At 43.8% G+C, this 26,554-nt stretch overlaps 1 long non-coding RNA gene across 1 annotated transcript in view; it reads right to left on the reverse strand.

Moving 5' to 3' along the window:
• Positions 1–22,678, reverse strand: part of LOC143838915 (uncharacterized) — a 71,020-nt gene extending 48,342 nt beyond the window's left edge. Inside the window, exon 1 of the long non-coding RNA XR_013231475.1 lies at positions 22,645–22,678. This is a non-coding gene — a long non-coding RNA (uncharacterized LOC143838915). The remainder of the gene's footprint in view (positions 1–22,644) is intronic.
• Between the last annotated feature and the right edge of the window lie 3,876 nt (positions 22,679–26,554).

Raw genomic sequence — 26,554 nt, forward strand, 5'->3', positions numbered from 1 at the left:
GAAGTGTAAAGCATTACATTGGGTAATAATAATGGGATGTGTAAATATAAGATGGGGGATACCTGGCTTGATAGTAGAACATTGGTTAGATAGTAGAACATTGGTTGTCCCAGAACTGGACAAAATATCATTTGGAATATTTTGTCCAGTTCTGGGCACTGCAGTTTGAGAAGAATATTGACCAGTTAGAACATGTACCAAAAAAGGGCAACAAGTGTGCTTGAGGGGCTGGAATCTATGCCTTATGAAGAGAGTTGGGCATGTATAGCTTGGAGAAGAGAAAGACAAGAGATTTGAACAGTATGAAGCCCGGATTCCTTTAACTGCTGTGTTTTTCAGAGCCACGTCATCACGGTCAAAATAGTAGGACATGCTGATGTACACATAGGAAGCATGGAACTCCAGGTTGATCAGCCAGTTGATGGCTGCTTCACAGCCCTGATGGTAGTTCTGGCACACCTGGGAAGGAGACTAAATCATGGAGGTACAGCTATGAGAATAGCAGTGGAGTTATTGGGCTGAGGTTTCTGAACTGAGAAGGGGGAGTTCCATCCAATTGTTGAAGCCACAATCTCAAGGCAGTCTTGCAGGTTGTTCAGGTAGGGTTAATAGGTGAACTCCCAAAAAGGATAAATGGGTTAGCACGGCATACTAAAATAACTCATGAAGAAGCCTACTAAGGCTTTAAGGGACAGAGCGCAGAAATAATATGCTATGTGAAATTTAAAATTTGAAGTTTTATAGAAAGCATTGACCTCACAGAAAAGGAAAGGACTGGAAAGGCCAACTTTTGACCTAATTGTGACACTGCAGGACCTGACATCACATCTTCCTGAGCTCCCTCCCAGAACTGTGTCCATTCCTAGACCATTCCTCTCATGTCTTTGGAAATTTCTCATTCCAGAATGATCAACCCAAATCAACATATAAGTGTTCTAAATTTTCTCAATCAATAAATAAAATGTAAAAATGACTAAATAATATAGTCTGATTTTTCAAAATCAGACCAGGACATTCTGGTTCCTGTTATCTGTTCCACATAATATTTTTGGCTTGGAGGAGGAGCATATCTCATGACTTAAATGCCACTCAGCACTTAACACCCACTCGGGGCATCTGTCCTACCCCTGAGTGCCTCCTCCTCCAACCAGCTTGCCTGTCTGTCCAGTGGCCAACCAATCACCTTCTGTTCCACACCCCTGACCACCCCCTCCTCCTTCCATTTCCCTCTGATCCTTGAAGGCTGCAGATCCCTGCCACATGCAAATAGCCCCTGACGGTGAGTTCCCTAACAGCTGCTTGCAGCCTTTCCAGGTCCTGGGGAGAGGGGGAGTTCTTCCACCCCACCCACCCTAATCTAGCACCCGTTGTATTCCTGAATGCAACAAGCTTGACCCCTAGTTATATATAATTGACAATACGCAGGATTTGCAGTACTCACCGACTGTCCTTTGCTGGAATGCTAGAAAGATATTGTGTCATGCTTTTGGAAATCTCCTATATATCTATAAACGTTCAGATTCATGTGCAAGGAATACGTGTGTCCTTTTCAGCAGATGAAACCAAGGGATGTCACAAGGGATGTCACAACCATGGCCATTAATGTAGGATAACTCTCCCTTTCCTCGTTTTGGGATATTTGGGATATTTTGGGATATTTAGCAACATTAGTGCGAACTGCTTTTACCTTAGTCGAGGAAGATGATGCCCCACCTGTTTAGTATTTGAGAGCTTGTCTCCATGGAAGAGAAGTTCTTGTGCTATCTTATTAACCTTCAATAAGAACTTTGTCCAGCTTGTTGCTTCAGTAGATCTCGTCCATCTTCTGAGCAAACTTTTTTAGTTGAAAGGCATTAACTTTGACTCATTTATTCTTACCCCTGGCCTTCTTATCAGACTTTATAAAGTCACTACAGAACAGAAGATTTAGCTAGCAGGTCTGTTGTCACTGACTGGCACTCTGGCATTTTACCCCAATTAGATGCAGCACTCCAGTCTGACAATCAATGTGGCCACAACTTTATTATTATTGCATGCCCCCCCCACCCGAGGGTGCCAGAGGATTGACCTGGCACACAAAGGGAGCGAGCCTGAACCCACAGCAAGCCAGCAGCTAGATCCTAGAATTTCTTGGTGAGCTCACATTAGTGTTATGCACTCTGGCATGGTTCTGCCACTTTGGCAATCATCAAAGCCCAAGGCAGCCAGTGCTGTGGCATGGAGAGGAGGGGTGGCAGTGGCCTGCCAGTTGGCACACAAACACAGGGGCAAAGCTTTGTGTCTGTGGGTGGGCTCTATGTCATGCACTGCTGCCAGCGCTGCCCCTTCCCTCCAAGCCCCAGTGCTGGCCACCTTGGGCTTTGATGATTGCCGAAGTGGCCAAACTTTGCTGGAGCACACAACCATAACTCACATCCAAGTACTAACTAGGACCAATTCTTCTTAGCTTCTGAGATCTGATGAGATCAGGCTAGCCTGGGTCATCCAGATCAGAGCATGCAACCTTCAACCAGTCTAAATCCACCCCCTCCATGCCCTATGACAATGCACTACTGCTTCCAGGAGAGGTAGTCCCTGCCCAGATGTCTGGCACATGGACTTCTGCAGGTAGGGACCAGATATTCCTTTGCTTGGCCTCAACCAAAGACCTGGCAGAAGAGCTACATCTTGCAGGTCCTGAGGAATGGTGACAGCTTCGTCAGGGTCCTCAGCTCTTCTGGGAGCTCATTTCACCAAGTTGGGGCCAGGACTGGAAAGGCCTTGGCACTGGTCGTGGCCAGGTGTACTCCCAAGGACTGGGGTCAACCAGCAGATTCAAACCTGCAGAGCGAAGAGCCTTGAGGGGGGCATAAGGAGATGCCTTCAGATATGTAGGACCCATGCCAAATGTAAGAACCAAAACCTTGAACTTGATTCGGAAGTTAATTGGTAACCAATGCAGCTGCTTCAGCACAGACTCGATATGGACCCTCCAATATGACATTGAGAGGACCCTAACAGCCACATTTTGCACCAATTGCAATTTCTGGGTCAAAGACAAGGGAAGGCCTGTGTACAGCAAGTTACAGAATTTTTGTCTGGAAGTGACTATTTCATGGATCACTATGGCCAAGTGTTCGGGGGACAAGTAGGGTACTAATAGCCTAGCTTGGCACAGATGGGAAAATGCCACTTGCACTACCTTTGTGATTTGTGCCTCCATAGATAAGGAGGCATCAAAGATCACCCCCAAATTCCTGGCAATAGGTACAGTCATAAGCTGAACTCTAGCCAGAAAGGGGAGACACACTTCCTGATCCTGTCCCCTTCTGCCCAGCAACAGGACCTCCATCTTGGAGGGATTGATTTACAGCTGCCTCTGCCTAAGCCATCCAGACACTGCTTCCAAACATCTGGAAAATGTCCATCAGGAGTCAGAGCTGGATGTCATCTACATATTGGTGACAGCCTAGACAAAAGCTCTGTGCCAGCTGTGCCAGAGGGCGCATATAGATTTTAAAGAGCGTGGCACCCGTTGCAGTACACCACAGAGGAGCACAAAGCGGCAAGACAATTCTTCCCCCACTGCCACCCTCTGTGTCCGGTTCTGGAGGAAGGAGATCAGCCATTGTGTCCTCCTAAACCCCATCCCGGCGAGGGAGTTTAAACGTTAACTTGAACATATACAGATAATAAGATGTATTGTATTGAACTGTATTTTACTGTAATCTTATTATTGTCAGTGATTTCATTGAATGTTTTTATTGTTGTGAACCTCCCCGAGCCCAAATGGGGAGGGGCACTATACCTATTAAAGATCATGATGGTGATGATGCAACAAAAGAATTGTTGTCAATAGTGTTTCATTAGATTGGAGGTAGGTAAGCAGTGGGATGCCACAGGTTTCTATCCTGAGTCCAGGGGTGATGGAACTACCCATTGATAAACTGGACCTGTTCTCCCTGTCATCTTGGTTTACCCCCTTAGCTCATGTTATTGACTTGCAGGCAGGTTTTGGGGGCAGGAAGGAAGACACTGACACTCTAAGGGGTGCAAAATTAGCCACAACTTTTATTAACAATACAGATGTTGGCCCTCAGCCTGGCAGGGTATGCAGGAGCCGATGTCAGTGGCATCCACCACAAGAAATTCCCACTGCAGCATCCGAGTCAACCGCTTCCACTCCCAGGAGATGGGATTCCCCAGCTACATCTTGCAGGGCCTAACCCAGGAGGTGATCCAACCAGGCATGCCAGGCTAGGCGCAGGCCTAACCTGGCCCACACCAGGCGACCTAGCCCTGCGAGCTTCCGTGTCTTCCCACCCATGCCTACCTGCCATTCTGTCAATAGTGGTGTGGGATGATTCCCAGCCGCATTTGGGCTCACTATTTTTTAAATCTTGCTAACCTGTCCCATCCTCACACCTCTATGCTAGCTGGCTAAACATTTTCCGATTGGTGGTGTCATCATGGTGTCTCTTTGAAGGATTGCTTGTGTGAGCGTTGCTCATCTGAGCCTGATACCACAGCTCACATGTTACAGTACAGTCTGTGACTCTTCAATCACCACCAGCAGCTGATTGACTCATTTCTGGCTGTACATTTTCCTGGAAGAGATATTTCGTTTTTATTATCAGATAAGTTTCCTACTGTAACAGAGATGGTGGCCGAATTTCTGGCCATACTTCTTCAAGACAAAACCCTTGAAATAAGAGTTATACTTTCTTAGGATGGTTTCTGTGTTATGATATCCCTTTTAACTAAGCACTAGTAATTGATTTTTTACTCATGTTTTAAATGTTTAATTAAATTATACCCTAGTTATAATCTGTTTGACCTATGTTTTATGTTTAGGCCATGTCACTATTAGTATTTCAAATATCTGTTTTATTTTAAGTAGGTAGGATATACCTGATTACTAGGTACCAGGATGATTATGAGTGTTATCATGCCATTAATGGTCTGAAATTTGAAGTCTGAGTATTCATTAAGTTTGAAGATGACACCAAATTGGGAGGAGTAGCGAAGAACCCAGAAGGCAGAGATAGAGATCAATGATATGCTGGAAAAGTGGGCAAATAAGAACAGGAGAAGTGCAGAGTTCTACAACTGGGTCACAGAAATGGGAAGCATTTGAGTACTGGATGGGAGATACACTTCTGGGGAGCAGTGTGTGTGAACATGATCTTGGGGTACTTGGGGACTGTAAGCTAAATATGAGCGGAAGGCAAGTACAGTCTTGGGCTGTACAGAGAGCCAGTTTGGTGTAGTGGTTAGGAGTGCGGACTTCTAATCTGGCGAGTTGGGTTCGATTCTGCGCTCCCCCACATGCATCCAGCTGGGTGACCTTGGGCTCGCCACGGCACTGATAAAATTGTTCTGACCGAGCAGTGATATCAGGGCTCTCTCAGCCTCACCCACCTCACAGGGTGTCTGTTGTGGGGAGAGGAATGTGAAGGCGACTGTAAGCCGCTTTGAGCCTCCTTCGGGTAGGGAAAAGCGGCATATAAGAACCAACTCTTCTTCTTCTTCTTCTTCTTCTTCTTCTTCTTCTTCTTCTTCTTCTTCTTCTTCTTCTTCTTCTTCTTCTTCTGTATCAACAAAGGCATCACATCAAAATTGCAACATAGTACATAGTCTCACTGTGTACTGCACTGGACAGACTACACCTGGAGTCCTGTGTGCAGTTCTGGAGACCTCACTTCAAAAAGGAGATGGGCAAAATTGTGAGAGTTCAGAGGAGAGCAACAAGAATGATCTGCATCCTGCAGAGCAAGCCCTATGACAGCAGTTCTCAACTGCCCTAATGCCGCAACCCCTACAGCAGGGGTGGTGGTGGCATGCGTGCACATGTGGGTGCATGGGAGTGCATGCACAGGCACTGCCATGTGCAATGCACCACCACCACCACTGCTTCTGCTCGCCACAGCGCTTGCCATGGCACTGGCCTCCTCCATGCAGCCTTGGTGATCTCCTTGGCTTCCATGAGCTCTGAGGCAGTGCAGAGAAGGCCAGCACCATGCTGCCACCATGGCTGTGGCCCCCGTATCCAAGCTCTCACAGCGAACCCCGGGAAAGGGCCAAACAACCCCTCAAGGGCTGAACAACCCCTCATGACCCCCATGTTGAGAACCACTACTCTATGAGGAAAGGCTGAGGGACTTGAGAATGTTCAGCCTGGAGAAGAGAAGGGTGAGAAGGGACACGATTGCTCACTCTAAATATTTGAAAGGTTGTCACTTGGAGGAGGGCAGGGAGAAGTTCCTGATGGCAGCAGAGGATAGGAGCCACAGTGATGGGTTTAAACTACATTTAGACTGGTACCGGCTAGATGTCAGCATAAATATTTTCACAGTCAGAGTAGTTCAGCAGTGGAATTGACTGCTTAAGGAGGTCATGAGCTCCCCCTCACTGGCGGTCTTCAAGCAGTGGCTAGGTAGATCCTTATAATGGATGCTCAGGGATGATCCTGTTTTTAGCAGGAAGTTGAACTAAATGGCCTGTTTGCCCGTCTCCAACTCTTCTACAGTTCAGGGCAGTTACTTAAAACTCACTTTTCAACGAAAGGTATCTTCGAACTTAAACTTCTAGATGGAGTCCCAACCACCACCTTCTTCCTGACTGTTTTCTATTATTTATGACTATAGTTAGGAGAGGTTCTGGGCTTCAGCAGTAGGATACCGCTTTACATGGAGAAGGACCCATATTCAATTCCCTGAATGTCATTAAAAAAAATCAGGTGCTAGTCTAGATGATGAAAAAGATATCTTCTGGAGAATTCTGAGACCTAGTGGGATTATGTAATACTGACCTTGATAGACCACTAGTCTAATTTCGTACAAGGCAGATTCATGCTTTCATTTGCATGCCGAGATCCAGGTTTAAGGTAAGGGGAGCCTGTTCATACTTGCTGGAAAGGGCCATCAAGTCACAGCCAAGTTACTGAAACCTCATGTGGTTTTCAAGTTGATTCACCATTCTGTGTAGCAAGCCTGGACTTTCCTGGTGGTCTCCCATCCAAGTATTAACCTTGGCTGATGCTTCTTACATTTCAGGGTTTTATGAAATTGAGATAGCTTGAGTCATTCAGGTCAGGACATTTTGTATAAGACAGATTTAAATGTCCATGTGAAACCTGAGAGTCAGGTGTCAAGTAAAAGAGGCATGTTTTCTACTTGTCTGTCAGCTTGTCATGCAAGAAAAGCTAACCAAGCTTTTTGGCTTATTTATCTAGATAATCCAGGATGATGTACTGGAGCCAAGAGGATGCAAAGTTCCTCTTAAAGTTCCAACAGGAACTTTGATCCATGCTGATTGAACTGTATTCCCAAGGTACAAGATGCCTTAATCCATGCTCAGTTCCAAACAAGTGTCCTTCTTTAAGGTGGAACCAGAGGTGATATGCATTTCTCCTTGCCCTTACTTGCTGTGGTCAATACAACTTTGCATTTCCATTAAAAGGGCATTGCTTCCTATGGGCAGCTGCTCCAGTCTCTGGAAAAAGCTGGAGTTTACAAAAAAGAGCAGGGGGAGAAGGATAAAGTATTTCTCAGCTTGGGTCTGTTGGACCAAAAAAAGATTAGTATTTCTGAAAAATCCTGGATCCCCTTACTGATACGGTAATTCAGAGCCAGGTGGCTGACTCCCCAGACAAATAAGGGGCCTCTTTAAGGAGGTGGCAACCTGCAGGCAGGGCAGACCAGGCTTTGAAGGCTAAGAGGCTCGCTGGGCCAGGTGGCTTGGGATGCACCCAAAGGTGGTTTGGACCTCCTCTGGCATCCCAGATGCAGCACTTCCCTGGTTAGGGGTTACAGCAGCATGGAGGGATCCACATTCCAGGCTGGGAACTGATCCAGGATCCAGTTGAGACACTGTAGTGGGAATAGTAGCCATATGGCTATAGAGTGGCTCTTAACCCCTGCCAAGACAACATACCCATGTTTGGTTATTAAAGAGAGCTGTGACCTGTTATGCTAACAACGGTTGTTCACGTCTTATTAAGCAGAGAGGTGCCACCATGCAAGTCAATTGCACCCACATGTACCATGTTGGAGGTCACTGGTTTAGAGTGTCAGGCTAGCATCCGGGTCATTCAGGTTTGAATCATGGAATGAAAGGGTGACCCTGGCATCCAAGTCTCTTGCAGCCTAACCTATCTCAACAGATGGTGGCTGTAAGCAGTAAGGGGAGGAATGGTGAATGATGGAAGCCTCTCCGGGTCTTCTTGGAGGAAACAAAGGATACCAACCAAATATGAATCAATCATTAGATAATGCTAACTTTACTTTCTGTGACTTCTCATTGGCTAACTTCCACAACTGGAAAGGCATCCGTTTATTAATTTGTGATCTTGACATTTAAATCCCCTTAACAATGTTCCTTTCATCCAGCATTGAACTAAAAAGAATGAGGACCTTATGGCATGAGTTTGTTTTTCTTGACATGTCTGTGTATCTGTCCATCATCTTCATTGTCCGGAACCACGGGGCAATCTACCTCCTCTGGGTTACATCATCAGGAATACTAATTGTGTCCTATACTGATGCCAGAACAACTGAAATATTGTTGGGTGAGGAGCTATATGCTTTGACCACCATTACTCTGTGTTTTATGTTTTGGGGATGTTATAATGTTTTTAGGGTGTTTTATGGATGTATCTTATCATGTTTTATTGAATGTAAACTGCCACAAACCGGCTATGCTGGGAGTGGCGGTATAAAAATGGAATGAATGAATGAATGAATGAATGAATGAATGAATCAATCAATCAATCAATCAATCAATTAATCAATCAGTCAATCAATCAAATCAAACCTGGTTAAAATATGTAAAATTATGTAAAACCACAATTTAACACTGTAGCATCAAAATTTGGATTACTGAGGTCAGGTTGAAGTCATATGTTAGATTATAGGGAAGGAGTGGGGAAGGAAAGGAGGGCAGAGGGGCAAGAGGGAGGCCCAATACTTGTTGTTGCTATTATCTAGCTATTATCTAGTAAATCTCAACAATAGGCTCAGCAGAAGCTCTTGCAGGTCCTGCAGAACTCAGTTCTGGCAGGGTCCTGACCTCGCTCAGGAGCTCATTCCACCAGGCAGGAGACAGGGTTGAATAGGCCCTGGCTCTTTTTGAGACCAGCTTTATTTCCTTGGTGCCAGGGATCCTCAGATGGTTGGTATTGCTTGACTGAAGAACTCTCCAGAGAGACGTTCCCTCAGATATGAAGGGCCCACACTGCATAAGGCCTTGAAGGTCAAAACCAAAACCTTGAAATGGATCCAAAAATCAATCAGAAGCCAATGCAGCTGCCGCAACGAGCCGCAAGGGAGTGGCGGGCTATAAATCTAATAATAATAATAATAATAATAATAATAATAATAATAATAATAATAATAATAATAATAATAATAATAATAATAATAATACCGGTGTTGTTTGGGCTCTCCACAGTGTCTGAGAAGCTGGGTAGCCGCATTTTGCACCAGTGGTGCAAGGGTAGGCCCATGTAAAGTGAGTTACAGTAATCAAGCCTGGCTAAATGTTCCAGGGCCAGGTAGGCGTTAACAGCCTAGCCTGGCAAAGATCAAAAAATGTCTGCTGAGCTACTGAAGGGTCAGAGCTGAATTTCTTGTTTAGTACCATCGTAGCACCATCATTTCACCCTGATAATTAAATGAGCTGAAGAAAGCAGCTGTTTAGATAGAAACTAAGAATCTTGGCACCCCTCTTGGTGATAAGACCACTGTTGGGGGGGGGCGGAAACCAGTTTTTTGGAGTAAAGGTGAGAAATATAGATGTTGACATTTGAGTGAGACTTATTGGCATAGTAGAATCACCACCCCCTGGGTTGACTTATTTTAATGTACATGCATGTATGGAAAATGTATGTTTGGGGAGTATAGGGAAAAGAGTGTGAGCCTGGCCCAGGAACACCCTGGGAGGGACAGTTTGGATGGAATTTTCCTGGTAAACTGTATAAAAGACTTCTTTGGACAAGCCATTTCATCACTGCCTCCAAGCTCTGGACCAATGCAGTCAAAGGGGCATTTTTTTAAAAAATTGTTTTAAATTGTGGATAGCTTGAAACTTATTTTTATGGTTTTTATTGCTTACAATTTTGATAATCCTCATGTGCAATGCAGGGTCATACAAAAAATGGGGAGTAGTCATCTTATGGTGAGACATGAGATACAAAAAGCTATGGAAAATAGAAACATTTCACCTGGATCCTAAGAGACTGCAGAGCTGTTACCTGCTGAGTCTGTGTGGAAATATATGCAGTTCTTAGTGTCACAACAGACTCTGATCCTCACTCATCTGCCAGTGAGGGGATACCACCAGGAAGGCTTGTGTAGGAGGTATACCTGGCCCACAACCAAGTGGGACCTGGGGCTCTTCTACAGTCTCTTTTTCTTTGCTTGTGTGTCTGTATTGCTTCAGGATTTTTAAAGAAAAATCCACCTGTGTTTGGGTCCCCCTAGTGGTCAATTGAATATTACATAACTGTGGGTGTGGCATAAAAACCTGCACTAAATATACAGGGAAATCTGCATCACATATAGAGGTGAAATATCAAAACTGGAAAGGAGAAACCACACGTGGGAAAGAAAACAACGCTGACAAAGCAAACGGGCAGCCTTCTTCAACCTATTCACCATTGAGAAACCCAGGGATAGGGCAGATAGATGCCACTCCATCATCCCCACCTCAATGCCAGAAATAGATCCAGGGCCATTCCGCACCAGGATCTATGCAGCAAATTGGTTGCTGAACGAAAAAACGCCATTTAAATAGTGGAATTCGTCGTTATGCATACCTGCCTTTGTAGTGGAATCCAGTTGCATTTCTATCATTTCCCACAGGTTTCCGGTCTCGGCAAAAATCGCTAGCCAGGAAGCGATATAGCCAAGCTTTGTTCCGCCCCTGGCTGTCAAGCAGCCAATGGGCGGCTGTGATCATGCTCCCAAAAAGCCACTTTCCCTTTAAGGAAGGTTTAAAAACACACACACACACACGTTGCAACAAATCTTTGTTGATTCGTTGCAACGGAGAGACCCATCTAGCTAGCAGGTGGTGTTTGAGCTGCAGTTTCATCGTTGCCACGCACCCCCCGAGTGAAAAAAAAATATCCCCCCCCCTGCACGGGCGCGATTTTCGGCCGAAAACAGAGTGAAAAATAAAGGGAAAATAAATCAGCAAATGGGGCTGTGTATTGCTTGGTGCTTTATGACTTAAAACAGCTCTGGGGAGGGACTGCAGCCAGGGAAGCCTCGCTGGGTAAATAAAGGCTCACCGGTACGTTGATCTCCGCTTACTACGAGAAAAAAAAATGGCGATCACCTCGCCAGAAGATCAGAGGAGAGAGCCAGAGAGACTTTGCAGAAACCGCAACAATGGTAACGCACAGAACTTTCCTGCTAGTGTTGCAGATTGGTTGCAAGAGTGTAGCGCTTTCCGGAGGGTGAATCCACTTTTTGGGATTTCCCTGAAAGCGCTATGAGAAAGCACTTTTTGCGGATCGGTTTCAGGAGTGTTGCAGATTGTCAACGACTTTGTGCATAACTGCAAAACAGTAGCGATTTCAATTTGTAACCATTGTGCTATTTTGAACGAGTGCGGAATGGCCCCCAGAGTAGGCCTATGCAGTTAAATTAAAATTAGAGTACTTAACTCACTGGATTCTTAGTGCTATCATATGTGATTAGACTCGACAGCAAGGATTTGTATGGCTGGGGCTCCTCCCCTTCCTACCCCAGCCAGGCCCATCATTGGACATTAGGGGGGACAGTCACAATGAACATATATGGCCATATCATTGAACAGAAATAAATTTAAAATATATTTTAAATATTTAACTGCCACCCAATCAACAAAACTCCAGGGTTTCATGAAAACCTGTGTGGGAAAGCCCACAGTAGGGACACACAAGTGATGAAAATGATAATTTAGAAGAGCCCCTAGAGGGGTTTGTCGTGACCCTCTGCATTTAGTAGTAGTTCAATCCAAATATAGTCTGTGGACAAATTATACCTCTTTTCAAAGAAGCATCAATGAATACCCCCAGACACATCATCACGAGTTTTCCTCCACATTTGCTGTAGATGTTTCACTTCCTTGTTCTTCTCTTGAAGTTCCTGGGAATACCATGGAGCTTATTTGAGGCACCTTCTGATATCCTCACTTGTTCCATTGAGAGCCAGTTTGGTATAGTGGTTAGGAGTGCGGACTTCTAATCTGGCATGCCGGGTTCGATTCTGCGCTCTCCCACATGCAACCAGCTGGTTAACCTTGGGCTTGCCACAGCACTGATAAAACTGTTCTGACCCAGCAGTGATATCAGGGCTCTCTCAGCCTCACCCACCCCACAGGGTGTCTGTTGCGGGGAGAGGAATGGGAAGGCGACTGTAAGCCGCTTTGAGCCTCCTTCGGGTAGGGAAAAGTGGCATATAAGAACCAACTCTTCTTTTTCTTCTTCTTCCCATTAATATCGTTTCCGATTTGGGGGGGGGGAATTTTGAGAGGAACATTTTATGTTACAACTTTGAAAAAAAATTGTTTTATTTCTGGCTTTGCCTGCATGCATATCTGCCTATTCATCGCTCCATTGTTAGCCATTTTTAAAAAGAAATTTCCATCCCCAGGAAAAAGGTAGAGAGAGGCGGGTGCAAGGGCGGGATGAGGCAGGTGAGTTTGAGCCTCCATACCTTCCCTTTGCTGGTTGCCTGCTGGTTGCTCTCCGGTAGCTAGCGCTAAATAGGTTGGTGAATCCACTTTGTGATTCCCAAACTCATGCTTTAAAATGGAGGATGATGTGAGCAGTCTGCTGACCAGAAGCTGGATAGGGGTGACGTGATGCAGAGTGGCCAGAATCTAACGACTACATTCAGTTAGGCTTACACTATATTTATTGGATAAGGAAAAGCCCTAATTTTCAACTGTTCCTCCTCCCAGTATGCTGTAGTATTCTTCAACATTCTCTGCATCCCTTTAGGTGTTCTGGAGAAAACATTTGCATCATCTGCAAATCACAGATGTTTGGATTATTAATATTATTATTAACATTATTTATTAAATTTATAGTCCACCTTCCTACGAAGACATGCGGCAGTTTAAATAAAAATATACATCTATAAAATCCCATAAACCCCCCTAGCCAGTATAACTCCCAAGATACCAAGAGGGCCAGGTCCCTCCTACCACCCACAGCTGTATAGCACAGCACATGGGGGAGCATCATTCTTATAGACCATAGACTTGGTAGAACAACTTCATTTTGCCATTCCTGTGTAAATCTGTGTAAATCTGTAAGGGCCTTCAGCTCTTCTAGAACTCATTCCTCCAGGTCAGGGACAAAAACATAAGTGTCCAGGCCTGGGTCAAGGCCAGGTACCCACAGAGAGAAGGGCCCTGTGGGGGTATAAGCAAATACGGGGTCATTCAGCTAGACTGGGCCCAAGCCGTGAAGGGCCTTAATGATCAGAACCAAGACCCTGAAATTGATCCTGGCCAAAACTGGCAACTAGTGTTGCTACCTCAGCACTAGCTGGATATGTGTCCTCAAAGATGATTCAGTGAGGATCCTAGCAGCTGCTTTTGCTGCCACCTGGTTTTCCAGGACAAGGACAAGAATAGGCCAGCATAGAGTGAGGTACAGAAATCAAGTCTAGAGGTGACGTCACATGGATCACTGTGGCCAGACAGTCTGGGGGCTGGTAGGGCACTAGTAGCAGTGCTTGGCAAAGATGATAAATTACCATGTGTGCAACCCCTGTGACCTGTGCCTCCATTGCAAGATAAGCATCCAGGATCACTCCCAAGTTCCTTGCTGTGGGTAGGATGTCAGAATGCTAGATGATTTAGAAGCCAATTAGGGTGGATGAAATTGGGGTCTTTTATATGCTTTACCATATCATTTTTATAATACAGATAACCAGCTGTAAGTCTCTGTCACCTACTCACCTCTCCTGCCATGGCTGAAACTGAAATGATCATGAGGCATAGCTGGGATGGAAAGGACACTTGAGGGGACTGGGAGCTCCTGACCATAATGCTCGGTTCCCTCTGCCGTATCGGCCACTGTAGCTTGGTAAGTGACTGAAGCCAGGGTTCAGCCAATGTCTCAAGCATCCTGGGGCCACTATATGGAGACAGGCTCTATGGGGATGGGGGGAGGATCCTTTGTGAGATGGCCACAGTCTTTTCCATGTCCTCCCCTTGCATGGATATTGCAACACTGCTTTCTCCAGTGACTTGAAAAAATACAGAATAATTCCAAGATGGGGGGTAGAGGGGACAGTCAATGCGACACATCTGCCGGTGGTAAAAGCTTGGAAGTTGCTAGCATGATACACTGATTAACATGGTGAAAACAGAAACTTCCTGCGGCAAGGACTTGTGAGTTTGATAGTGCCAGCCGCCTACTGTGGCCTCAGAACTTCAGGACAGATGGGATACACCAGTGATAATGGACCCATGTTAGAACCCAGGAAGTGGTGGAGAATGCTGGTCTGCTGGGAACAACTGGTGGTGGCTTGGAGTGGTGTCACTGGTGCGGAATTGGCCTCAGTGACCTCACAGGCTTTTGGGCCTGGGGAATGGAAGTCGCTTGGTATAGAGCCTGAATCTGTATGGCAATCATTGTCAGGGGATAGCGTTAAACTGTCAGATTCTTAGAGCACATTGTCATGTGCAGGCTGTGATGCTGTGGGGCAGCTAAGTGACAAAACAGATGTAGGAACCAGTATGGTGCTGCCGAAACCCTGGGATCCTAGTTTAGCAGCGAAGTAGGAATGGAGCAAGTAGTTGCAGTTAAATGTTTGTTAAACTCCAGGTTGACTAATCCTTGTGATCTTCTGTGATACTTTTGGGACATTTGGGCAGGTCCAGAATTTCTCAGCAAAATCAGCAGTAGTTAGAACTGAGCTGAATTTCTTCAAGCAATGATGAAAATATCATTTTCTCCTGTGACCATCCAGGAAATCACACAAACCATTTTCCTGCAGTTGCAGTTTTCTTTTATTTCTTTCTTTGCAAAGCTTTCCCCATTCCCCAAGGCTGTAACAGAACAGATTGTATTGTCCTGAGCCATTTGATTTAAGGCAACAAAATCAGTTTCTAATCAAGAATTAATCTGGATAACACCACTGTGATTTGCAATGATCTATTGTCATTTGATTGGCTTGTGTGAGTGCAGAGCAGGAAGTAGAGAAGAACGTAAGGCATCGTCATCGTGGTCCGGGGTCTTCACAATAGTCATGTCCCTTATTAGCGCTACAATGAAAATGATAGCTATTAGTACAAACATTCCCAATGAATCAGTGACTACAATAAGAAGCCACGACTTACTGGTGGCTTCAATTGCTGTCGTGGAGAAGTGATCCCGGCAGTTTAAAAAGCAAAGAAGCGTCTTTCTGATGCGCCACCCTGAAGGGCCTTTTGTTCTGAGGCTCTGTGAGGCACAATGCGCCTCTGTAGGGTGGGGGAGGAGTGAGCGTGTCTGACGCCCGTAAAAGGGGCTGAGTCTGTGTACTCAGCCTCTTTCCTCCCTGGAGCAGCGGTGGAAAGCTTCCCACCCTCTCTCGCTTTCTTTTATTCTGTTCCTTCGCGCTGCGTTCGGTGTTAGACTTTATTGTTAGTTTTTTTTTTCTTATGTTTATTGTCACAGTGGTGGGTTGGCATGAGGAGAATCCTTTTTGGGGGAACGGGTCTGTGCATCACTTTCCCTCCATCTTCAGGGGTCTCATTAAGAGATCGGCATTTATGTGAGCGGAATGCCAACCCTGCTGGGTGGGCAGGCTCGCATTTCCAGGTGGTTTGGGGAGACAGATAGAGGCTTATGCCCATTGGACCCTCGTTATACCACCTTCCCGCGGTGGGTCTACAGATGGGAAGTAGTCCCACCTTTAGGCTGATACCTAGGATGGCTCTCCAGGGCGCCATCTGAGACCTTGGGGTATTCATGGTGTGCTGACCGCATCATCGCTGGATTCTTCCTCATGCCATGCAAACTCTCCTAAGCAACCTTTCATCTTTATACAGAGAAAACTGGGGGAAAGATATCTGGATAAATAAAGGTGAGTTTCATTTTGCCAATAACCACAATTTCATCCAGCAAGAGAAAGAAAGACATTTCAATGTCTACAAAGATATCCCTCATCTGACCTGCTATCCGCTGGCTACTCTCTTTGAGGAGCCAAGACAGGCAGAAATCTGGGGAAATATGGTTGCTCTCACTATCCCCTAGCAACTTTGGTTAATGAGAGCAGCCTGAAGCCATCAAATATCACCAGTTGTGCTCTGATCCTCCAACTGTCCCCCCACCAGTCAATAATCCCCCCCCCACTCATTTCCAGATGATCCCATTCAGTTCTGTATAATAAGAGCTGGTTATTGAACAAAAGGTCTCTATCTCTCCCTGTATACCCTTCCTATTTCATGATTTTGAACCCTGCTCATATTTACATGCCCAACCACAATGTATAAATACTCACAGTGTCTCCGCCTTTATCAGCTCCTGTCCCCTAAAAAGCAACAAGGATAACATGAATGTAAAAATGCTATTTAGGATCCTTGGTCTGTTTCACAAATGAGCATCAGTACTTCTCAGAGGCCTGCAACAAAGTCTAGAACACAGTGCTAAAGGCAGGAGACAACGAGCTCTCGTCCCTTTTTCTCCTACACACATGGTGGGATGCCTGTGTCTTTAGATATACCAGTCACTATATCCAGGATCTGACAAAGATGTAGGCTGTTGTTTTGTAGACCGTTTATGGACTGGAGGTTTCATGCCGGGCTGCAGGCTGGTGTTTTAGTCATGGCTTGTTGCCCCACATCTTCCTCTACCTACATGGGGAGCATTTGACCCAGTGCACCTCATCTGCCCCCGATCTGTGTTCCTGCATGGGATCTGGGGCAGTGAAGTTCCCAGTGCATAAATGGTCATACACAGGGCCGGATTTTCCTATAGGCTAACTAGGCTTCAGCCTAGGGCCTCAAGGTCAAGAGGGGCCTATATTAAAATTGTTAGCAAAATTAAAATTACACTATTACACCAATCACAACATGTTTCATTTAACATATTGACCTATATCACAGTAATGATGTATTTTATTTCTTTTATTCTGTTCCTACGGGTTGCGTTCGGTGTTAGAATTTATTGTTAGTTTTTTTTCTTATGTTTATTGTCACAGTGGTGGCTTGGCATGAGGAGAATCCTTTTTTGGGGAACTGGTCTGTGCATCAGTTTCCCTCCATCTTTGGTGGTCTCATTAAGAGATCGGCATTGATGTGAGCAGAATGCCAACCCTGCTCGGTAGGCAGGCTAGCATTGCCCGGTGGTTTGGAGAGACCGACAGAGGATTATGCCCATTGGACCCTCATTATACCACCTTCCCGGGGTGCATCTTCAGATGGTAAGGAGTCCCACCTTTAGGCTGATACCTAGGATGGTTCTCCAGGGTGCCATATGAGACCTTGGGGTATTCATGGACTGCTGACTGCATCATCACTTTATTCTTCCTCATGCCAGGCAAACTCTCCTTTGCTAGGAAGGTAATAAAAGCTGTGGCCTTATTATTGCAAAATATCTTGGGTGGTGTCTTTTTATGCAAGCTACACACCTGCACTCCTGCAAAGCAATGCATCAGTGACTACATTGGTAAACTTCTAAGACCATAATGAATGGCACTAAGGATGTGCCTTTTACAAAATCACTATTTATAATTTGGATTTGGAGAAAACCTTAAATACTAGTATTTTGGATATTCAAGTTCCGATTCCATTTTGGGATTCAGGTTTCTATTTGGGGGAGAGGATTTTGGAATTGTTTACATTCCATAATTCCCTAGTCGGGATGATTTCAGAAACACTGGAGTGGCTGGGGTTTTTATTATTACTAAAATGATGCCAGAATTACAGCAGCCCTATTGCCCTCTAAGTTTCAGATATGTTTGACAAAGAGATCCAGTTCTGTGGTCTCCTGAACAAGGTGTCAAGCAGTATCCCTTCTTGCCCTCATTGTTCCTTTTGGGAGAAATAGTCGAGGAAGCCAATAGCCAAACGCACATGAGGAAGCAATAAACAAAAGCTACAAATGAACTTTGAACCAGGAAGCCCAACAAAGGCAACATAAAACCAGAGTATCCCAACAGGGCCGCAGGCCAATATGAGAAGCACAACACAACCAGCAAATCCTAGAAGAACTTATTCAAGCAAGGGATACTGGCTGTGTTGGACCTGTAAAATCAAAGAATACCAGCAGAATCCAGGGCCAATAGAAAGCTTGTAAAGTTGAAGAGAAGAAAACAGTCACAGAAGCCTGAAAACACCAGCTATGCATACTTTTGGATATTCCTCAATAGTTCAGCAATATATTTGGTAATCTATATCTAGCCTTCTTGATGATGATGTCATTTACTCAGTCATGTCCGACCCTCGGCGATTCTATAGGAAAGTCTTTCTTCCTTCTTCAGGGTCAGTTCTAAAGTTTTAGAATGCAATATCTGGGATATGAACCTCAAGGCACCTTTCATCTTTATACAGAGAAAACTTGGGAAAAGATATCTGAATAAATAAAGGTGAGTTTTATACCGTGGTCCAGAACAGATTATATCTGGACGTTAAATGTGATAAGTTATAGGACTTTAAAAATAGAATTTGTTCCAGGAATAATTCGGGTCCAACACTTTATTACTTTAAATTACAGGTTTATAAAAAATAATTTAGAAATAAAATGGTCTCTTAATATTTTACTACTAGATCAACGGATCATTAGAGATTGTGAACAAATATTAATTGAATTTTTTGGAAAAGACCTTAGATAATTGAATCATATGGGATCCAGGGAAAGCATACATAACAGGTATCTTGTTTGGAAGAAAAAGCATAAAGAAAAATCAAGATTTACACACACACACACACACACAAACATAAAGATTAAAGAATTGGAAATTTTAAAATGCCCAAATAATGAAATTATAATAGAAAAATAATGTATGGTTTAAAAAGTTCAATTGAGATCATTTTAACAGAAGTAAACAAACAATGGATAGACAGTAAACAAGAGTATTTCGAATCGGCAAACAAACCAGGAAGGAGATTAGCTTGGGAATAGAAAGAGCTCAAAACATGTAACACTTTCCATAGGGTCTTTTGAGCTAAGCACGAGTTTTTCATTGATAGAACTGAGACCTCACATGACCAACTGTGATACATAAATACTCACAGGTGCATCCTCGGTTCCACCTCCCTAAAAAGCAAAGAAGAATAACATGGATATTAAAATGCTATTTAGGGTCCTTGGTCTGTTTCACAATGTAGCATCAGTAACACTCAGGGGTCAGCAACAAAGCCTGGGACACAGTGCTAAAGACCGGAGACAAAGACTTCCTGTCTTTGTCCCTGTCCCTTTGCCCATGAATCTGACTTGATGAATGTAGTTTGTGTACTTTTATAACTGGTGTTGGGAGGCAGATTGTTCCTATACATGATTGCTCCTGGTCATGTAGGACACTGCCTGTTTCAAATTGAAATCTGTGTGCAGATTTTGATTCTGCTGGTTCAGGACAGTTATTTTCAAAAGGGAAGTTACTGGCGGGTCTGAGGCAGATACTTATAAAGATAATAGCATCATATTTGTATGATACATATTCTAGAATACACTCAACCTCCCCCCCAATAAATGTTTGTTGCTTCTTGCCATGTTTTCCCTCCCACACCTCTTACCAGGAGGCTCCCAAGTGAACTGAACTGTTTTGTTTTGGTTCATGAAGAATACGGAGCTGAAAGTATGGTTTTAAAGAGTCCAAGATATATAAACCCTTCCAAGCAACCTGAAGGGGTTTAAATGACCCCTGAGAAGGGATGTATCTTGGGGGTGAGGGAAGCAAAACATGCCAAGAAACAAAAAATGTTCCACTTTGTAGGTCACTGCTAAAGATGAGTATGTACCACAAAACATATGCTTCATTTTTTGGTTCATGGCCTAATCACAAACTGAACCGAACCAGGAGGCTTGCAGTGGGAACTGAACTGTGTGGTTTTGGTTCATGAAGAATAGGGAGAAGGAAGCATGAATTTAAAGGGAGTCAAAGACATTTAAACTAGTTCCAAGAACTTGGAGGGGTTTTGTGCAGATCAAGTCCGTTTAAACCAAAACCACGGCAGATATACATGCACCCACACAAAAAACGGCTGCGGCTCGGCGCGGCCGCAATTGACGCTGCGGGGGCGCCCAGCGATGATGCGCCTCCAAGGATGTCATCAGGCCGCGCCATCGCGCGGCCGGAGAGGGGCGGGGGCGCCCGGCTATATATAGCCCGGGCGCTCGCTCCAAGGCCCTCTTCGTGCCGGACGCCGCAGGAACCCTCCCACCCTTCCGGTTTTGGTTATTGTTAATTTCATCGCAGCGCGGTCATGCTTGGTGGGGAGCCTGTTGGCAGGGAGACCCGCTTGCGTGCGGGGCTCCCTGAGGTGGGGGTCTCAGTAAAGCAAAACATAATTGATAGAGAGCTTGTACATGGATTTATAATTATGTGGTTGATTCTACACTGGCAGTGCCACTCCAAGCCACTAGCAATGTGTAGCTGTGTAACTGCATGCTCCACAGAATTCTGTGTGCCCCTCAGGGAATCATTTAAGCACCAGATCTTCTCTGGCACTCAGATGCGACCCCATTTGGGACACATTTCAATGGAGTCCCCAGTCCACCACTGAAATGGGTCCCCCAAGCATGAATCCATAGCGAGCATGTTCCACTGTGAGGGTGGTGGCGGTATTTTGATTTTTCAGGAAGGTGGGATTGCATGGGAATGCAACCCAACTTCCGGCAAAAAAAAATGTAAAGCTCCAGACCACCCTACAACACCACAAAGCCTCTAAAGGACAGGGAGGAGCTGGATCTGGAAGGCCCAGCTCATCCCTTCCTCTGAGGCCTGCTAAGGGACAGCCTCCATTTGCCCCCATAGCAGGAAAAGGGAATGCAGATTCACCCATGTTCCCTTGTTGTTGTTGTTGTTAGGTGCGAAGTCGTGTCCGACCCATCACAACCCCATGGACAATGATCCTCCAGACCTTCCTGTCCTCTACCATTCCCCGGAGTCCATGTTCCCTTAGCTCAGGGCAAATGAGGGCCTGAAGTGCAGCAGGCTCCGGAGGGGGCTGGAATGGTGGCAATGTCATATGGATACAGGGATTAGCCCTATGTCACCCTGTCCTATTCCACCCATGTGGACTAGGCCTGTATGGAGACAAGAAAAAGAATGGAACTGTTGTTTATGTAAAAGAGTGTTGCTAACCTAAACTTTTTTTCTGAAAAGTATGTCATATATATTGTGTTAGAGGTGGAAATAGACAAAATGAAATTAATAGTAGTGGGGAAATGTGCACCCAATAATGGGAAAGAAAAATTTATAAGGAACTGAAGAGAGAGTTGGAAATTTTTCTTCTACAGAGATGTTATTAATGGGAGAATTTAATAAGATGGAAGATTCCTTGAAAGTTAAGAACTTGAGTGACAGGGGGAAAAGCTGGATTGACTCAGGAGAAAGGGCTTGATTATTGTTGTTGATTAAAAATGTACAGTTGGTAGATGTCTGGAGAGACAAAAAATATACATCAAATACATTTTCCTCTCTTTTTTTGGGCAAGACACTAATCTTGGTCCAAAAGTAGTTATATCTGGACTTCAAATATGATATATACCAGCAATAATTCTGGACCAAGACTTGGTTACTTTAGATTTCAGGTGGATAAAAAATTGTTTAGAAATAAGATGGTCTTTTGATAATACATTACTACTTCCATAAGGAAGGCTGAGTGTCAAAGAATTGAGGTTTTTGAACTCTGGTGCTGGAAAAGATTGTGAGTCCCTTGGACTGCAAGGCGAACAAACCAATCAGTCCTAGAGATCTGCCCTGACTGCTTCTTAGAAGGCCGATCCTGAAGATGAAACTCAAATACTTTGGCCACCTCATGAGAAGGAAGAACTCCCTGGAGAAGAGCCTAATGCTGGGAGTGATTGAGGGCAAAAGAAGAAGGGGACGACAGAGAATGAGGTGGCTGGTTGGAGTCACTGAAGCAGTAGGGGCAAACTTAAATGGACTCCAGGGAATGGTAGAGGAGGCCTGGAGGATCATTGTTCATGGGGTCGCAATGTGTCGGACACCACTTCACACCTAACTACACTAGATCAAAGTATCGTTAGAGATTGTGAACAAGAACTAACTGATTTTTTGGGAGAAGACCTTAGATAACAATGCATAATTGAATTGTATGGGATTCAAGCAAAGTGTACATAAGAGGTATCTTGACAATGCATAGTATTTGGAAGGAAAGGAATAAAGAAAAAACAGTATTTACATTATAAAAATTAAGGAATTGGAAATGGAAATGTTAAAAGCCCAAATAATGAAATTATAATAGAAAAATAATGAATGGTTTAAAAAGTTCAATTGAGATCATATTAACAGAAGTAAACAAACAACTGATAGACAATAAACAAGAGTATTTTGAATCGGCAAACAAACCAGGAAGGAGATTAGCTTGGGAATAGAAAGAGCTCAAAACATGTAACACTTTCCATAGGGTCCTTTGAGCCAAGCCAAGCATGAGTTTTTCATTGATAGAACTGGGATCTCACAAGACCAACTGTGATACATAAATACTCACAGATGCTTCCTTGCCATTACATCCCTAAAAAGCAAAGAAGGATAAGATGGATATTAAAATGCTATTTATGGTCCTTGGTCTGTTTCACAATGTAGCATCAGTAACACTCAGGGGTCAGCAACAAAGCCTGGGACACAGTGCTAAAGACTGGAGACAAAGACTTCCTGTCTTTGTCCCTGTCCCTTTGCCTATGAATCTGGCTTGATGAATGTAGTTTGTGTACTTTTATAACTGGTGTTGGGAGGCAGATTGTTCCTATACATGATTGCTCCTGGTCATGTAGGACACTGCCTGTTTGAAATTGAAATCTGTGTGCAGATTTTGATTCTGCTGGTTCAGGACAGTTATTTTCAAAATGGAAGTTACTGGAGGGTCTGAGGCAGATACTTATAAAGATAATAGCATCATATTTGTATGATACATATTCTAGAATAGACTCAACCTCCCCCCCAATAAACGTTTGTTGTTTCTTGCCATGTTTTCCCTCCCACACCTCTTACCAGGAGGCTCCCAGGTGTACTGAACTGTTTTGTTTTGGTTCATGAAGAATAGGGAGCTGAAAGTATGGTTTTAAAGAGTCCAAGATATATAAACCCTTCCAAGCAATCTGAAGGGGTTTAAATGGCCCCTGAGAAGGGATGTATCTTGGGGGTGAAGGAAGCAAAACATGCCAAGAAACAAAAAATGTTCCACTTTGTAGGTCACTGCTAATGATGAGTATGTACCACAAAACATATGCTTCATTTTTTGGTTCATGGCCTAATCACAAACTGAACCAAACCAGGAGGCTTGCAGTGGGAACTGAACTGTGTGGTTTTGGTTCATGAAGAGTAGGGAGGAGGAAGGATGAATTTAAAGTGAGTCAAATACATTTAAACTAGTTCCAAGAACTTGGAGGGGTTTTGTGCAGATCAAGTCCATTTGATCCAAAACCACGGCAGATATACATGCACCCACACAATATCTATATGCTTTCCCTTGGGTTAAGTAGCACTTGAGTTGAATGCAGCTGTCCAATGCAAGGACACATTGTCTAAACCGAAGGTGAAATGTGACAGGCATCATATAGACACCCCAGAAAAACAAATATTATAAAATGCTGCAAAAACAGAGATTTGAAACACTCGCCATGCCTGGCATTTTCTAAGTTTAATAAGAGAGGGAAAATGTACTAGGTCATATATTTTTCAATGTGCCAGCCTAAAAGTCATGACATATTCCGTTTAAGACGTATAAGACGACTGGGCGTATAAGACGACCCCCCAACATTTCTACTCAAAATACAGTACTATGGACCACTATTGGCAGCTATGTCTATCCAAACTGAAGTGCACCCGGCGTACTTGGAGGCATGTTTTTCAGGGGGGGAAAGTAGTCTTATACGCCAGCAAATACTGTATTTAAGAAGATACCTGCACTTCTAATACACTTAAGCTTTTATATATTTATTTATTTGTTTATATATATTAAAGCTTTCATAAAGAGTGTAAGCAAACATATTTGTTTTAGGCCCTCTAACATAATTTCCCAGGTCTGTACATTGAATTTATGGAGGAACTGCATGGGTATCTTACCCTATTTTATATATTTAGTCTACTTACATTCTATCTTACGGGCATCAAAACTCCAGAGAACTATATATTATGAATTATGAAGAAAAATGACAAAGGATTTAAAATACTCACCAACAGACCCTAAATATAATGAAAGGGGGAAAACACATTAGTTCATATATTTTTCCAGGTGCCAGCCTTATACCCATGACAGATATTTAAGAAGATACCTGCACTTCTCATTCACTTAAGATTTTAAAACTTTCATAAAGAGTATTAGAAAACGTATTTGTTTTAGACCAGCAAACATAATTTCCAAGGTCTGTACTAAGAGCAAAAATAGCGCTGAGGTTTATTTAAATTCTCACGTAAATGATGCAATGCAAATCAACTGAATTCATTTGAACACTGTAATCATTTCCTAATGTGTGTGTGAGTTTCTGCCAAGGGATTCAGCCTTCCGTACACAATTCTGTTTTGAACTGAGATATGCATAAAAAGGAATCAAAGAGAAACCCCTCTTTTAAAAGAGTGGAGAAATGAAACAAAAATCAAAAGTGACTTATTAGATAAGTCCCCACAAAATAAGTTTCAAGGGAAATGGATCAAGACATTTGCATTTAGAGACCCAGGAAGTATATGGCTGATGTGTCCTATCTAGACTAAGATCGAAAACACAGAAGTAAGATCTGCAAAAATCATAGAATCATAAAGTTTCAAACTGATTTGGTATAGTAGTATATAAATTCAAATGAAGGATCTCTCTCTGCTATGAACTCTCTTTCGATTGGTACTCCTATAAGAACTTGTTTAGTAAATCTTCCTTCCCTATTATTTCCTGTTAGAGTTAGTGTTAAGTACAAATCCTAGTTTTTTCTTTCCATTTCTGTAGAGGCTACTGAAAGTATTGATTGATTTTGCTATTTTGACAACTGATTGATTCTGCTAGCTAACCATTGTTAAAAAAAGGAAGGCTCTGACTCACCAGAGCTGTGGTTTGACAGGCAGAGGAGCTGGCACCAAAGTTAGAGCACTGAGGATGACCTGCAGTGGCATGTCAAGCTGGCTTGACACATGGGTGTCAGGCGCATGGGTGGGGCGAAGAGGCAGGCCATTAAATATTGCCACTTGCAGTGGCCTGGCCTCTTTTGCCCAAAGCTGCAGCGAAGGAGGGATTCCCTCCCAATCGTCCTGTACTTCTGGTTCTTTGTCAGCAATGTGTTATTCTTCTATTTGGGTGGTTAAGTGTTGTATTTTGTATTTTACTTGTTTTGCCATTGTCGTAGCTTGTGAGACAGCATAGGGGGAGTCAGATTTTCTGGGGAGATCTGGCCTACATCCCAGACTCCCAGGATTGGGGGCCTCCTAAGAGATGGCAGGGCGTGATTGGTCCTGACACTTGGTAGGCAGGCCAGGGACTCACAACACTGGGTTGGTCAAGGTGGGCCAATGAGTGTGTGTGCCTCCAGAGGTAGTTTGTGTACGACACATCCCTTAAAAGGGATACTGGTCGAAAAGGAACCCATGCTTCTGGCTTGGAGAAGGGAGGGCAATCATTTGCGGGATATTAGGATCTAGGTAGTGGGTAGGGGAGTGGTCAACTGACCACTCCAGTAGAACTCTGCTCTGTGTCAGAACTAACACTCCTATGTGTAATTACAAGCTGTGGCCAGGTTATGCCAACATAACAAAAATGTAAAATTTATTTTTTGAATCAATGATGCCCGATTGCCTGTCAAAGTCATCTAGAGTGGGCCATTACTTTTAAAGTGGGTTTTAATTGACGTTTTTTGTTAATGCTCTAATTCTTGGAAATGCATTGGTTTTTAATAGTTCTATACTAACCTATAATTAATTAATTGAGTGATATAATTATTTGATATAATTAAGTGAGTGATATAATTATTTACAGTTGTTGAGAGGACACGCAGTAATGGGTTTAAACTACAAGTACAACAGTATAGGCTAGATATCAGAAAAAAAATTTTCACTGTCAGAGTAGTTCAGCAATGGAATAGGCTGCCTAAGGACATGGTGAACTCCCCCTCACTGGCAGTCTTCAAGCAAAGGTTGGATACACACTTTTCTTGGATGCTTTAGGATGCTTAGGGCTGATCCTGCGTAGAGCAGGGGGTTGGACTAGATGGCCTGTATGGCCCCTTCCAACTCTATGATTCTATGATTCCATGATTCTATGATTAAATGAACTAGATATAGTTGATGATTAAATGAACTAGATGATTCTGATGATTGATGAATAAATGAACTAAATATTACAAGCTTGAAACGACCAGCCGACCTCACATTCTTCCCAGACCATCATTTACCAGATCGATAGGAGCAGAAGCTGACAGAAG

This window comes from Paroedura picta, chromosome 5 (assembly GCF_049243985.1).
Source record: "Paroedura picta isolate Pp20150507F chromosome 5, Ppicta_v3.0, whole genome shotgun sequence".
NCBI classification, from domain to species: domain Eukaryota; kingdom Metazoa; phylum Chordata; class Lepidosauria; order Squamata; family Gekkonidae; genus Paroedura; species Paroedura picta.